The sequence below is a fragment of the Bidens hawaiensis genome, unplaced genomic scaffold (assembly GCF_021521415.1).
Source record: "Bidens hawaiensis isolate Kalapana, Puna unplaced genomic scaffold, B.hawaiensis_p1.1 tig00084208_1, whole genome shotgun sequence".
NCBI classification, from domain to species: Eukaryota; Viridiplantae; Streptophyta; class Magnoliopsida; order Asterales; family Asteraceae; genus Bidens; species Bidens hawaiensis.
In genome coordinates, this window is record NW_027504067.1 from 1 (window position 1) to 15,614 (window position 15,614).

The 15,614-nt window shown below is 44.0% G+C and overlaps 1 pseudogene across 1 annotated transcript; it reads left to right on the top strand.

Annotated features, from left to right (window-relative positions):
• The first annotated feature begins 10,075 nt into the window (after positions 1–10,075).
• LOC143607621 (metal tolerance protein 9-like) lies at positions 10,076–15,293 on the top strand (annotated as a pseudogene). The gene is made up of 6 exons (XR_013149003.1): positions 10,076–10,256; positions 12,096–12,208; positions 12,274–12,519; positions 13,745–13,825; positions 13,909–14,143; positions 14,953–15,293. The product of XR_013149003.1 is annotated as a metal tolerance protein 9-like (transcript).
• The last annotated feature ends 321 nt before the right edge of the window (positions 15,294–15,614 follow it).

The window sequence follows — 15,614 nt, forward strand, 5'->3', positions numbered from 1 at the left end:
TAAAAATTACCGTTGTGTTGTTGAGAGAGATTAGTTCAATGCTGTACGCATAGAGAGCTAAGGTGATTTAAAGATGCCCAAATAAATTGCTTTCAATACATTTTTACATTTTAATAACTTTTACTTACGAACCTTTTTGCAATTAATATCTTTATACTTATATTGCATCTTAAGTGCTATATAATGAGAGCATTAAGTATCAAACTTAAGTCATTTGAATTTATAGTATTAATAAGTTTATAATGTATTTTTGCATGGTTATTATAATATTTACAAGTTTTTTAATTTTACATGTATTGTTACCCGTGTCGTTACATCCTTAATAGCACTTTGATGCATAATTAATTCAAGTTTCACATGGTTTCTTTACTCTTTAATCTATTGACATAACAAACATTTTCATTGTCCTTTACCACTCATGTCATGACCCATGACACTTGACACCACCATGCTAATGATTTACGTAATGCTACTTTTTCTTTTATTAATTTTAAGAGGTGCGGTTTAACAAGCCGTAACGTTTAAATGTTTTGTTTTTGTTTCTTCAGTTGAGAATTTCCATGAAATCACTCATACCGTTAATAATTGCTCTTTTTTAAGCTTGTTTTAGTGTAAAGTTATTATTTTATTTCATACCATTATAATCAAAACACGATGATTATATTTGAGGGTAGGATAATGTCGTAACCAGACCCCGGGCAGATTACGGATAACCTGGGGGTTAGATAGATGTTTCCCACGAGGGGTTAGACCCAGAGAAGATGGTTCTTCTGATAACCTACAAAACAGACACCGTGAGCTTGTCATTGAGAAGGGGGGGGGTTCCTCCTTGTGACCACCCTCCGGCGTGAGAATCAGACTAGATTGCTCTTTAAATATAAGTGTATATTAAGAGATTGCTAGAGCAGATATCAGGTATAATATGATGAGATATGTTGAGATGAGATGGTCATACCATTTGTGGTATTTATAGCCGAAGGTAGGTTTCCAAGGAGGTGTGGCCGGCTGCAACAGTATTCCTGTTCCACCAACAGTGGCCTACGCACGTGCTCTGCTGGTAGTTGGTGGGTAGGCAGCGGCTGATAGTGACCAGGCCTGCTGTGTACTATTCCTTTTCCACCAACTGCCGGCTATGCACGTGGTATGGCAGTAGTTGGTGACTAGGCAGCGGCTAATAGTGACATACAGTACAGGAGCATGCTGCTCGCCATACTGTTGTCAATAAGCTGTCGTATCTTTAGTCAGATCTTTTGCCCATACCTCGTCAGGTACAGTACAGAAGATCTTCCCGTATCGTACGGACTGGCTTATTTGGGCGGGAGTATTCCCCCTCCCGCCCTTGTGCGGGATTGTTCCCGGCTTTGCTCATTCCTTCAGGTGACACTGAGTGATTGAGAGCTAAGTGCCTTGTGCGTGTAGCCTTGCTGCGCGGGTGGCCTTCCCTGATGGCTTGTATCCGAAGCTGCGGGGAACAGGCGGAGTCCTTCACCATTGGGAGGCATTTCCTGCGGGAACAGCTTGCGTACTGCGCGTAAGGACGTCACGTCTCTGAGCATGGCGGGTCTTGCGGATCCAGTTGGTTTCTGCGCAGACGTCCCTCTTCAAGGTGAGTCTTGCGGGTCCAACTGGGCTCTGCTGGGACCTACCTCTTCAAGTCCCCCCAGTCCAATGTTCTTCTCATGAGTGTTTAATAAAGTGAGGTGAACTTTTGGACTTAAGCAAAGGGTTTTGAAAAGGGTTTTTTAAGGTTTTCCATGGGGATTCTTCCCGCGGAAGTCCTTGTCACTTGCAGAAATTCTCGAGTTTCCTGCTTGATCTTTGGGTATGATGCGGGTAGGCTGTAACCTCCTCGCAAGTCAGGAGCGTTGAGTCCCACTTGTGTGGATTCTCCGTGAGGTTTTGGTAGTTTTGAACATAGTGATCAATTATGTTAAAACCACCAATTCCATCCTGGAGCTTCAAACAACGTAGTTCTCGACGTTCCCGCTATGCGGGGATGTTATTTCCGTTTCCGCAAGCATTGCCCAGAAGATCCTTCTTGGTTTCAATTCCCAGCAGAGCGCTAGGTATGTGAAGGGTTTTGCCTTAACACTGTACCCGCGCTCGTCTTACGGTTACTTTACTTCCAAGGTATTCCTGGCTTCAATTCCCTGCGGGTGCTAGGTATGTGAAGGGTTTTGCCTTAACACTGTACCCGCATCCGTCTTATGGTTACTTGTTTGCCAAGGTTTTCTTGGCTTCAATTCCCTGCGGGTGCTAGGTATGTGAAGGGTTTTGCCTTAACACTGTACCCGCAGCCATCTTACGGTTACTTGTTTGCCAAGGTATTCTTGGCTTCAATTCCCTGCGGGTGCTAGGTATATGAAGGGTTTTGCCTTAACACTGTACCTGCATCCGTCTTACGGTTACTTGTTTGCCAAGGTTTACTTGGCTTCAATTCCCTGCGGGTGCTTGGTATGTGAAGGGTTTTGCCTTAACACTGTACCCGCATCCGTCTTACGGTTACTTGGTTGCCAAGGTAAGGGGTATTTTCCCGCTTACTTTTTGATCTTTTTGAATTTTGAATTTTGAAATTCGAAGAGTTGGTGGAAAGATAAGAACAGTCCAAACCTTTGAAACGTCGTGCGACGGTTTCTTCTGACTGTGTCAGGACGTGCAGGAAGTTATGGTGACGTGACAGTACATGGTCATTCCAGACGCTTTTTCAGGCGCGTGGGCGCGATTTTTCGGGCGCGTGGCCGCGAAATTAATGGTATGCGTCCTGTTAACAGCTGTTGCCAGCTTGCTTTTTGCCACGTGTCATAGTTTCATTGCACCTTCGTTTTCTCTCTCTTCCGCATTAATTTCATCGCATTAATTGCGATTAGTATATAAAGGGGGAGAGGGTTCTTTGTAATCCATACTTTCACTCTTCTCTTCATCTTCTAAGCGATTTCCGGCGAATACTCATCCTTTCAGGCAAGCATTCTCCCGAAATCGTTTTCTTCTTTTACAAGATGTCTCGTGATCTCGAATCTACAGCTGATGACAAGAGTACTGCTGGCGAGTGCCAGTGTGCTCTGCCTGGCGATCTGTATCGGTACGTCGTCAGGAAGTTCATGCTCGAGTCTCTCGAGCCTGAGTTTCCTGAACCCCATCAGACGGTGTACGATGCCCCCAGAGGCAAGATCGGGGTTTATGCTGCATTCTTTGTTTATGGGAATCTTAGGTTCCCATTGACAAAGTTTGTTTACCGTGTCCTTGAGAGGCACGGTGTTCATTTGACCGAGTTGCACCCCATGGCGATCGCCAAGATTCGCCACTTTGAGTGGGTGTGCCGGATTTTGGGCATTGAGCCCTATGTTGACCGCCTGATGACCTTCTACACTTGGAGGTGCATCCAGGGGTGGTATACCATGATAACCCGAATCAAGGGTTTGAAGATTTGCGCGACCGAGCGCAGTCTTCGCGCGTGGAAGCGGGAGTTCTTCTTCATCTCCGCTCGCGCCATCCCCCTTGCCATGAAATTTAAGAACGGGCAAGTACTTCCCAGCCTTCACGCCTCCAACTACGAGGAGGCGGAATGGTTTTCGAAGATATCCCGAGTCCAATCTCCGGTTTACCGGTTTGCGGAGTCCGGGATGGTGATGCTGGGGATGAGCCGGGTGTGGAAGGCTGCGGATGCGCATAAGATCCCAATCGTCCTCGAATACGGTTCGAACTCTGTTCCTTACGGTATGCTTTGTTTCTTTTTGTTGATTTAGAATCTCTTCTAACTTTTTTCCTGTTTATTTCAGAGGGGAACGACTTGCAGTCGCTCCTGAACCCGCGGGAGGCTGACGGTCCCGCTCGGATGGGTACTCGCGCTCTGGACGAGAACGAGTTGCCCATCCTAGAACAAACGGCGGATCGGTTCGTGGAGGTCTATCCGCTAGGCCACGAGATCCTTAGCGCCAGGCGGCCAGGAAAGGCGCTATTCGACCCTCGACCCCTCAATGTTGAAACCTCTGCTGGAATTCCTTTAATCGTATGTTCTGATGAGGAATCCGCAGATGGTCCTCCGTTGGTGCGGAAGAAGAAGGCTGCCGGCGGGAAGGGAAAGGAGAAGGTGGCCTCCATTGCCGATCCGGCGCCTCGGTCTGATTCGGAGACCGAGAGCGAAGAGGTGGCGGGGAATCCTGGTGGTGATAAGATCACCATTCCGGAAGCTGTGACAACTGTCACCGCCGGAGAGCCCAAGAAGACGACGGTGACCGGCGCAAAGAGGCCGGCTCCATCGGGTTCGTCCCCGCCTCTCCGTACCTTTAGGCTCAAGAAAACCCGTAAGTACAACTTCCTTTAGCTTTAGCTTCATAGTTTAATGTCGTTTTAACACTTATCTTCTTTACGCAAGCGTGGATGTTGACGCATTCCAGGGTGGAGCGCAGAGGAGTACCTCCCCGCCAATGACGGTAGGCCCGGTCAGCCTACCTGAGGCGACGACCCAGGCGCCTTTGCCTGCTTCCGCTGGTTCAGTTGCTCACTCCTTTGAGCCGACTGTTCCAGCTGAGATGACGTCACCGCCGGCTGTGAGTGCTATTTTTACAGCATCCTTCACCGAGCCGGCGGTTACTATTGCTGTGGATTCTGCGGCGGCGACCGTGGCAGCTGCTACCATGCCCCCGTCATCGGCAACGACGGCCGATCCATCAGGTACGCATGGGGCTTCTCGCCAATCTCTGCCACCTTCCCATCTGCCTGACCTCTTGGATGGATTTCCCTTGGGTTCAGGTGATGGGTTCGGCGGCTATCGGCCTGTTATTGACCCTACAGGTGCGTAGGGTTCTTTTGGCCCTTTTTATATATATTTTTTCTTTATCATCTTTTCCTAACTGATTTATGTTTTTTGCAGTGTCGGATTCCAATGAAGTGTATGTTCCACGATGGAACATTCGCCGAGGAACAACCCTTCGCACCCCTGTGGAGTGCGTGGAATGGGCTCGTCACGCTGCTCCCAGTGGTGCGTTGGGGGAAGCCATGGCTAGCTACCAGGAGGGTAGGCTAACCAATGAGCTTCGGGTTCTCCTGGCCCGGATGCAGCCGCGTGTCGAGCTGCTTTGTCGTGAAAACGACAAGTTAAAAGCAGCTCGCCTTAAAGAAGTGGCTCAGGCGTGGGCTGTCCGGGAGGAGAACCAAAGGCTTTCCGCAGCTGCTGCGGAAAAGGAGAAGGCCTTCAAGGCCCTCGAGGTTAAAGTTCAGGCTCGACTTGAGGCCCGTTCCAAGGCTGCCCAAGCTGTTAATGAACAGCTTCGGCTGGCTAAGGAAACTGCAAGGAACGCAACCGAGAGGGCCACCAAGGCTGAAGCTGTTGCTGAGCCTCTACGCGTGGAGAATGAAGAGCTTAAAGCCAAATTAGAGGCTCTCCAGCAGGTTCATGATGCCTTGGCGATGGAAGACGCCAAAAAGCTCCAGGAGATCTTGGACCAGAGGGGGGTGCTTGACCATACTGAGCGGAAGCTAAAGGGCGTCGAAGAGGCTGCGGCTAAAGAAGTGTTGCTTGCCAACCTCAACAAGAGTGAAGCCGAACGCGCCCGTAACGAAGCTCAAGCTGCCCTCCAGGAAGCTCTGGTTGCCAAGGAATGGCTTCTTCGAGAAGCGTTGTCTCAGGTATGATTTTCATTTCTTTACGCTTTTCTTTGTAGATAGAAAAGGTTTTGATACTTGTATATTTTCTTGTAGGTTGTGCATCGAGTCTTTGCTGAGACGTCTTATGACGATGCCATGAGCGCAGCCCTCAACGCTTCTCACGAGGATGGGGAAAAGGTCGGCTTCCTGCTTGGTCTAGGGTTCGTTGAGAAAGGCATCCCGCCTTCCAACTTCCCTTTGTACAATGTTGATACTGAAGCTGTTTACGACCAAGCAGTGAATCAGTACGCCGCCTTCCCGCATCCGGTGGTGGAGAAGGTGAATGAAGTTGCTGCTGCTGATGATGGGCTAGCTATCCTTAAGGCTTTCCTTGAACTGCCACGCTCTACTGACGGTGCTGGTCCAAGTGGAAGTCGCCCTGAAGCCTGATCCTGAAGATCCCTTCCCACTGCTAGGATAGTTTTAGCTTGTATAGATTTATTTTCTTGTAGGCGGGTAGTTACCCGGCCAATCTTGTAATGAATCATTGTGAAATATAAATCCTTGTGCGGGTAAGACCGCTTCTTTTATTGGATTCATTGCTTTATAAACGTTATATGACTTGCATACTTTAGTTTAAATTAGCAATTTTCCAAATGTAGAATAAGTTAACCTTTGAACGTGGTAGATAATAGGTTGAAGTTTTGCTTCTTCTTTCGTGATTGTGCGGGTAGGACCGTCACTTGCACTTAGTAGGATGGCTAAACTTTACCTGCGTCTAACCTGCGTGTAGGTTTTCCTCGTCCTGTTTTGAAATTTCTAAGTGTTTAGGATAAGTTAACCTTTGAACGTGGTAGATAATAGGTTGAAGTTTTGCTTCCTCTTTCGTGATTGTGCGGGTAGGACCGTCACTTGCACTTAGTAGGATGGCTAAACTTTAACCTATATCCGACCTGCGTGTAGGTTTTCCTCATCCTTTTGTTAGAAATTCTGTTTTGAATAACCGTTCGACGCGCGGTTGTTAATAGGTTAGTGTTCAGTATCCTCTCCTGATTCATGCGGATAGACCGGCACTTTCATTTAGTGGGATAACTGAACTTTTCCCCTTCCACTGACCTGCGTGAAGGTTTGTCGTTTTTTGGGTTTATGCGGGTTTTGCCGCCTTCCCCATGCAACGACTTTCCACGTAATTATGCTGTGAAAACCGGCATATTAGTGTTGAATAAATTAACCGTTCGACGCGCGGTTGTTAATAGGTTAGTGTTCAGTTTCCTCTTATCATGATTCATGCGGATAGACCGGCACTTTCATTTATTGGGATAACTGAACTTTTCCCCTTCAACTGACCTGCGTGAAGGTTTGTCGTTTTTTGGGTTTATGCGGGTTTTGCCGCCTTCCCCATGCAACGACTTTTCACGTAATTATGCGGTGAAAACCGGCATATCCGTGTTGATAGTTCATAAAAGTATAAATGTAAAATCATCAACGTCGATGTTTTTAAGGAGAATCATTTCCATTAGAAGTGGCTCTTGGCCTTTACAAATTTGGAATTGATTTACATGCAAACTGTGTAAATGAGCTCCCTTCCATGTTGTTGGGATGGAGTGCCATCGAGCCGATACGCACCTGGTTCGGGATCTCGTTCTTTACGCAGCATGTAGTCTCCACATTGAAGCTGGAATTTTATTCGTGTTTTCCCCAGCTGGGGTTCTACACGCATCAGCCTGCTCAGCGTTCATTGCGCCACGAGGTGTGCGAGTGTCCCATCTCTGACAAATGCTTTGACCATGTCCTTTACGTCTATGCATTCTTCGGTGTTGTGGCCTTTTGTCCTGTGAAAGTCACAGTATTTGCTCCGATCAGCATTGTGACGATGTCGGATTATTTGAGGCTTTGGCCATGGGAGCTCCTCGGTGGCGAATATCTAGGTGACGCTTTTGGTGAGCGGCGTCCATCTGGAGTTCTTGTTTGGCTGTACGTTATCCCTTCCGCCTAACCGATTTTGCAAGCCAGATGAGGTGTCAAAGTTTACCCTTGACTGCCAAATGCCTCGCTTTCGCTTTTTGTTTAATCGGGCGGTAAGGACGGTGTCTTCCCTTGTTTTCTGGGTGTAGAGGTTTGTGCTCTGTGGGAGATCTCTACCCAGTTGCTTCTCTGTTTCCGCAAAGCGTTTAGCTGCTGTCATGATGGCATCCCATGTGGATGGCATGCCATCTTTACCCGTTAAGGTGCGGATGAGCTCTGGGTCGTTCGCGCCCTGAATAAAGGCAGCGCGAACAAGATCTTCGCTAATGTTACCCAGACTTAGCTTCTTCGAATTGAAGCGAGTGATGAAGTCTAGCAAAGATTCGTCTTTTTCTCGAATGCACTTGAGGATTGTCCATTGCTCCTCGGTATACTTTCTTTGCTGGCTGAAGTGTTGGCTAAACTTCTGTTGGAAGTCTGCCCAATCGTAGATGTGGTTGACCGGTAGACGATCGAACCACGCTCTTGCAGCCCCGACCAGCGTCATTTGGAACATGTAACACCACGTAGGTTCCGTCCAACTACTGACGGTTGCCCCCGCTATGAATCTGTTCAAATGATCATCTGGGTCGGATATACCATCATATGTGCCTATGCTGGACATTTGTTTGGCACTTTTTGGGGCGATTGCTTCCGCAATGTCCCTTGCAAATTTGGACGTTCCCGCATTTGCAACGTTTGGTCTGAATGTTTTGGAGAAGTCTCGTGGACTTCCACCTGTGCTTTTTGGTTTGAAGGCTTGTCCAAAATGCCTTCTCGGTTGGGAGTCCGTTTCCTTACGCTTCCCTTTTGCCCTATGGCGAGGGTTCGCGTCGGAGTCGGATTCCTCCGAGTCGTCCAAGTATTCTTTGAATTCGTCAGCCTGTTGGACGGAACGCAAGCGTTCGTCCAACTCAGCTTGGAATTCCTTTTGACGTGCCTCCGCCCATGCCTTAACTTCATCGAGTGTTTGGCGGGGGAGTCTTGTTCGTTTCTCTAACTGGGTATCGGTGAATCCCAGTGAGCGATTATTTACTGCACTTGCCCCAGCTTGGGTAACTGGGGTAGTGTTCGTAAAATTTACTTCACTTGCCCCGGCTTGGGTAGCCGGGGTAGTGTTTGTAAAAACTGTGTTGCCGGTACTCCCCCCAGTAGCTGGGGTTGTGGTTACCGGAGTTTCTTTAACCATCTTTCTAAAAGTTTGAAAAAACTGGAGAAAAATGAAGTTCTAGCTTTATGCACGGATGGCGCCAATGAAGAAACACTAACCAGACCCCGGGCAGATTACGGATAACCTGGGGGTTAGATAGATGTTTCCCACGAGGGGTTAGACCCAGAGAAGATGGTTCTTCTGATAACATGCAAAACAGACACCGTGAGCTTGTCACTGAGAAGGGGGGGTTCCTCCTTGTGACCACCCTCCGGCGTGAGAATCAGACTAGATTGCTCTTTAAATATAAGTGTATATTAAGAGATTGCTAGAGCAGATATCAGGTATAATATGATGAGATATGTTGAGATGAGATGGTCATACCATTTGTGGTATTTATAGCCGAAGGTAGGTTTCCAAGGAGGTGTGGCCGGCTGCAACAGTATTCCTGTTCCACCAACAGTGGCCTACGCACGTGCTCTGCTGGTAGTTGGTGGGTAGGCAGCGGCTGATAGTGACCAGGCCTGCTGTGTACTATTCCTTTTCCACCAACTGCCGGCTATGCACGTGGTATGGCAGTAGTTGGTGAGTAGGCAGCGGCTAATAGTGACATACAGTACAGGAGCATGCTGCTCGCCATACTGTTGTCAATAAGCTGTCGTATCTTTAGTCAGATCTTTTGCCCATACCTCGTCAGGTACAGTACAGAAGATCTTCCCGTATCGTACGGACTGGCTTATTTGGGCGGGAGTATTCCCCCTCCCGCCCTTGTGCGGGATTGTTCCCGGCTTTGCTCATTCCTTCAGGTGACACTGAGTGATTGAGAGCTAAGTGCCTTGTGCGTGTAGCCTTGCTGCGCGGGTGGCCTTCCCTGATGGCTTGTATCCGAAGCTGCGGGAACAGGCGGAGTCCTTCACCATTGGGAGGCATTTCCTGAGGGAACAGCTTGCGTACTGCGCGTAAGGACGTCACGTCTCTGAGCATGGCGGGTCTTGCGGATCCAGTTGGTTTCTGCGCAGACGTCCCTCTTCAAGGTGAGTCTTGCGGGTCCAACTGGGCTCTGCTGGGACCTACCTCTTCAGTATTATTATTATTATTATTATTATGGTGTAAAGCACGTTGAAGTTGGTTTAAAGTGGTGGAGTAGTTGGTTTTGGTTTGTACAAAACTAAAAATCACCCCTAGTGCAATTTGATGATGACATCCATATCAGAATAGAATATTATGAATATCTTCTTCTCTTCCTTTACTTAACCGCTTTCCTGCATGTAGTTTTCATTACATTCCCTCAATATTCCTTCTTTACATTACCAAATATAACAAATTGCTGGTTCATCAATGGAAAGTGACACCGGAATCACCGATGACGGCGGCATGGGCCTCCTATCTCCTCCGCCAACACAATCTTCTTCATGGAGACTCAACATCGACCATTTTCGTCTTCCACAGTCCTCTATTGCCAATACTACTTCTCCTGACCGCTTTTCCGCCTTTCGTCGCCTATTCCGCCGTACTCCTAGTAACTACTTCGTTTTATATCTAATCTAAGTTGGTTTACTTTCAAATATGACACACTCTTAATTGACAGTAAAATTAATTACTTTAATTGAAGAGGTAGGTCCCAGCAGAGCCCAGTTGGACCCGCAAGACTCACCTCAAAGAGGGACGTCTGCGCAGTTGAACCCGCAAGACTCACCTTCAACAGGGACGTCTGCGCAAAGGCTAAACTCGCAACCCCTTGAAGAGGGACGTCTGCGTAGAAACCAACTGGGCCCGCAGGACCCACCATGCTCAGAGACGTGACGTCCTTACACGCAGTACGCAAGCTGTTCCCGCAGGAAAAACCTCCCAATGGTGAAATACTCCGCCTGTTCCCGCAGTTGCGGATACAAGCCATCAGAGAAGGCTACCTGCGCAGCAAAGCTACACGCACAAGGCACTTAACTCTTAAATAATTCAGTAATGTCACCTGAAGAAGGAGTGAGCAAGCCGGGAACACTCCCGCACAAAGCCGGGAGAACTCCCGCCCAAATGAGCCAGTCCGTACGATACTGGAGGATCTTTTGTACTGTACCTGACGAGGTATGGACAAAAGATCTGACCAAGGATACGACAGCTCACTGACAACAGTATGACGAGCAGCACGCTCTTGTACTGTATGTCACTATTAGCCGCTGCCTACTCACCAACCTGTCGGAGGACGTGCATGGCCTGCAGTTGGTGGAACAGGAATAGTACACAGCCGGCCTGGTCACTATCAGCCGCTGCCTATCCACCAACCACCGGCATGGCATGTGCGTAGCCCACAGTTGGCAGAACAGGAACACTATTCAGCCGGCTGTACCTGCTTGGAAACCTACCTTCGGCTATAAATACTCCAACACCTTGGAATGGTATCATCTCATCTTATATCTGATCTCATATCTCATATCTAGATATATTACCTGATATCTGCTCTCGTCATTCTCTTAATATACACTTATATTCAAGAGCAATCTAGTCTGATTCTCACGCCGGAGGGTGGTCACAAGGAGGTACCCCCCCTTCTCAGTGACGAGCTCACGGTATCTGTTTTGCAGGTTATCAGAAGAACCATCTTCGCCGGATCTAACCCCTCGTGGGAAACATCTATTTAACCCCCAGATTATCCGTAATCTGCCCGGGGTCGATTAGTGTTTCTTCATTAATGTTGCAACATGAAACATATTTTTATGATCATTAGTGTCTAACGTATGATATTTACATTTGGAATTTGAATTTTGCAATTTAGTTCATTTGATCATAAGGGTGTGAATCTCAAACACCACACGAGACGAAAACACATACAAACTTAAAACAAAATCTGCAAGTTTGGATTTCAAGTTAGTTTCAGGCGGTGAACATGTTTAGCTTAACATGTCGTGATCTGATGGGTTTCCGAGTCATTTAATCCATTTATATATTTATTTTGATATGTTTGTGTAAAAACTAAAACTGTGAGAGTATTTTTCTATGTCGATATTTTAGAGTTTAAAATTTAAAAATAAATTAGTATTATTTGAACATTATTGGTTAAAAAGTATTAATATGAAGGGAACAAAAAAAGTTAAAATTTTAGTGGTTAACGGCATATTTTAAAAATAATCGGTTAAAAAATATATATGTGAATTTAGATTTTTGAAGTTCAAAAATAAAAAAGAAAACATATAATTTGTTTAGGGTTAAAAGGATCGTGTTTGTGTCAGGTGTGTGACATGATGATAGGATCTTTGTCATGTAAAATTGTTTTGTACGTATTGTTCAACTTACCAACCTTCACAACCCGTTTAACAAGCTTATATAATATAATCTTACAAAATTAGTTCTCCCTGAACTTCAGGGAGGCATGTAAAGGTTCGCGAGCACTACAAGAAACAGGAACGACTCCTAGAAGGATTCAACGAGATGGAAACGATTAACGAGTTAGGATGTTTACCTGAATCTTTAACCGAGGTACATTTGCTACATATGCTATTTGTCGTAACTTGTCATTAAATTTGTTAATTTGTTGTATGCAGGATGAAATGAAGAATCTGGCTAAGAGTGAAAGAAACGCGATCACCGTGTCGAATGTGGCTAACTTGTTTCTTTTCATAGCAAAAGTATATGCTTCCATTGAGAGCAAATCTTTAGCTGTTATTGCTTCAACCTTGGATTCACTGTTGGACTTGTTATCCAGGTTTATTTTGTGGTTTACTTCATATGCTATGAGAAACCCGAATCAGTTTCACTATCCGATCGGAAAGAACCGGATGCAACCTGTTGTAAGCTCATTAGTCTTTTAATTCACTTGTTTATCATCATGATTTAAGAACAGGTTCAACTGCACCTGCATGTGGTTCCAATTTATTTTAGGCCTGGTTCTATTTTAAAAGAAAATAATAGTTTATAGTTGAAAGAGTTAACATACAAATGAAATTAACGTGATAAACGTGAGAATCAAGTAAAGTAATTATAAATACAAGTAAAGTAATTATGTAGTTACATCACATAGTAATTATAGAGTAGCACGTTACTTTTATTTGTAATTGATCCAAACCCTAAAAACTATGCATTATATAACTATGTATCAATTAAAAAGTATATATACATACTTTTTAATTGATACAAATTATTTGCTACAAAATTTGTAATATATTTCATCCAACAAATATTTTTAATTGCAAAAATAGTTAATCGCTTTAAGCTTTCTTGTGGTGTTGATATTGTGGATTTTAAGTTATTATTATGAATGTAGCTTGTAAAACCTTTTATCTGTAAAAACCATAGTTAGTTAAAATGTGTACTTAAATGCCACCAAGGCCGGTGGTAGGAGAGATTCTTAGATTTGGTGGTTGCCCAGGATCGAGCCTGGATGTGTCATGTAACTATTAAGGAGTTTAGGAGATTGCCAATTTGCTATTAAAAAAAAGGTGTATTTAAATAGAGGGGCAGGTACCATGTTTTATTGCTAAGAAGTACGCAAATTTACTTGTTTTCGTGTGATATATGCTTTTGAAAGAAAACATTATTTTGTATAATATAAATTACGCGTGCATTTAAATTTATGATCTATCTTGAAGTTTGTTATTCTTGAAATAGACTAACACCATCAATAAAGCTCAATGCGATGTAGTTATTCACCATAAGATGTATTTTCTTTTATAGCAACAACTCTCACATTTAACTAATTTTTTTGCTTCAACCTCCACTATTTCAGTATTTTGAAAGACAAGTCTTATCTAACAACGATAATCCAAAGTAAGAGGATTGATATATTGTATATTATCCATAGTTAAAAAATATTTCCGTTGGTTTAAAAGATGTAGATAAATAGGGTTTTCAAGTTTATAGTGTCTTTCAATTCCTAACATTTCATTAATCATTTATTTCTATTATTATTTCAAATTTGATCCTTTCAAAATAAGTGCATAATTTATTTTCTACACGTGTGTATGTAGTACATATACACAATTATATTCTCTTTGCTCTAATTATGTGGGACTGCAGGGGATTATTGTTTTTGCATCAGTAATGGGGACTCTTGGGTTTCAGATATTGCTAGAGTCTGCTAGACAACTTATTGCACAGGTTTGTGTTCAACAAGATTGTGCATATAATTTTCTTTACTCAATCTTGATTTTTGTTTAATATGCACTTGGAACCGGTTTCAGGGTCACTCTGACATGGATAGCGATAAAGAAAAATGGGTGATTGGCATCATGGCGGGCGTGACCGTGGTGAAGTTTCTGCTGATGGTCTATTGTCGAAGATTTCAAAACGAAATCGTGAGGGCGTATGCACAAGGTCATTTCTTTGATATTGTCACCAATTCTGTCGGATTAGTTTCAACTGTTTTAGCCGTTCGCTACAAATGGTGGATTGATCCCGTCGGTGCTATCATTGTAAGTATGATAAAAACTAAGCATGCAATATGGGCGTGTCAAAATGGGTTGGTTCCAAGGGGTGTTTATAGGTCTGTTTGGGTTGCTTTTGTCTCAAACTGAACAAAAAATCAAAAATTCGGTTTTTGGGTTATTGAAAACATTCGTTTTAAGTTTTCGCATTTACAATGGGTTGTGTTTGGTTTTATCATTTGTGCTTTAATATTTTAGGTTGAAAAAAATGACTCAAAAATCAAAATTATGAGCTTGGGCTTGAAACATTGGGCCTAAACTTTTTTGTTTTTCTAATAACTAATTGATTAACTTTTCTCTTACGCCATTTATTAATTTCTTATAAATCACTTAATATAGTTTTTTATGGCTACAATATGGCTCTTTTGGTTGGGTTTGGTTTTTTGTTTAGTTTTTTTTTATAGCAAAGCCGACCCCAAACTGAAAAATTTGGTTTTATAAGAAAAAAATGCATAAACAAGCCGCTGGGTTTTTTATTTGGCTTGGTTATTTTGGTTCGGTTACGTCGGTTATTTCAGCTACGGTTCTGTTACCGATTACAGTTTATTATTTTTGTTTCACGCACACCCCTAGTTGGTTGTGGCCTTGTGGGTGGTACTTGCCCATTTGGATACATTCTAAGTTGGCCAGTTGTTCACAAGCGAGCCAATGCATCTCTTGCGTAACTCAAATCAACCCATTTAACTAATAAACATACTCATGTCAGCTCATTTATTTAAGAATGGGTCATGTTTGACACATTTAAATACAACAAGTAACTGTCGTCATTGTTTTGTTATTTTTAAAATTGGTTCTTTGCAGATAGCGGGCTTTATACGATCAGCACATGGGCGAGGACGGTTATGGAGAACGTGAGGGCGTTAATAGGCAGAACGGCCCCACCAGATTTCCTAGCAAAACTGACTTATCTGGTATAGAACCACCATGAGGAAATAAAACATATTGACACAGTGAGAGCTTACACATTTGGTTCCCATTACTTTGTGGAGGTAGATATTGTCTTACCAGAGGATATGCTGCTCAACCAAGCTCATAATATCGGTGAAACGCTGCAAGAAAAGCTTGAACAACTTCATGAAGTTGAGCGTGCTTTCGTTCATATCGACTTTGAGTTTAGTCATAAGCCAGAACACAAAGCCAAGGCCTATCTACCTTTTATTTATGTTTTAAAATGTTTTTTAGTTAAATAAACACGAAAGCACCACCTTTTTACGGGTTATATGTTGTGGTTTGTTATGTTTGGCGGATTGATCAAATTTGAATGGAATCCTGTGGTGACGTGAATCAAGTTTTCTAATTATTGATCGATTTATTTGTTTAACATTTGTGAGTTCTCTTGACTCTTCACCATCTAATATGCTTACACATGGTTATTATTGAAATAAACTAGTTGGCAACCCCACGCGTTGCGGCGGATTAAACCTAGTTAACACATGTATGAGTGTTGCTTGACAACAATAATA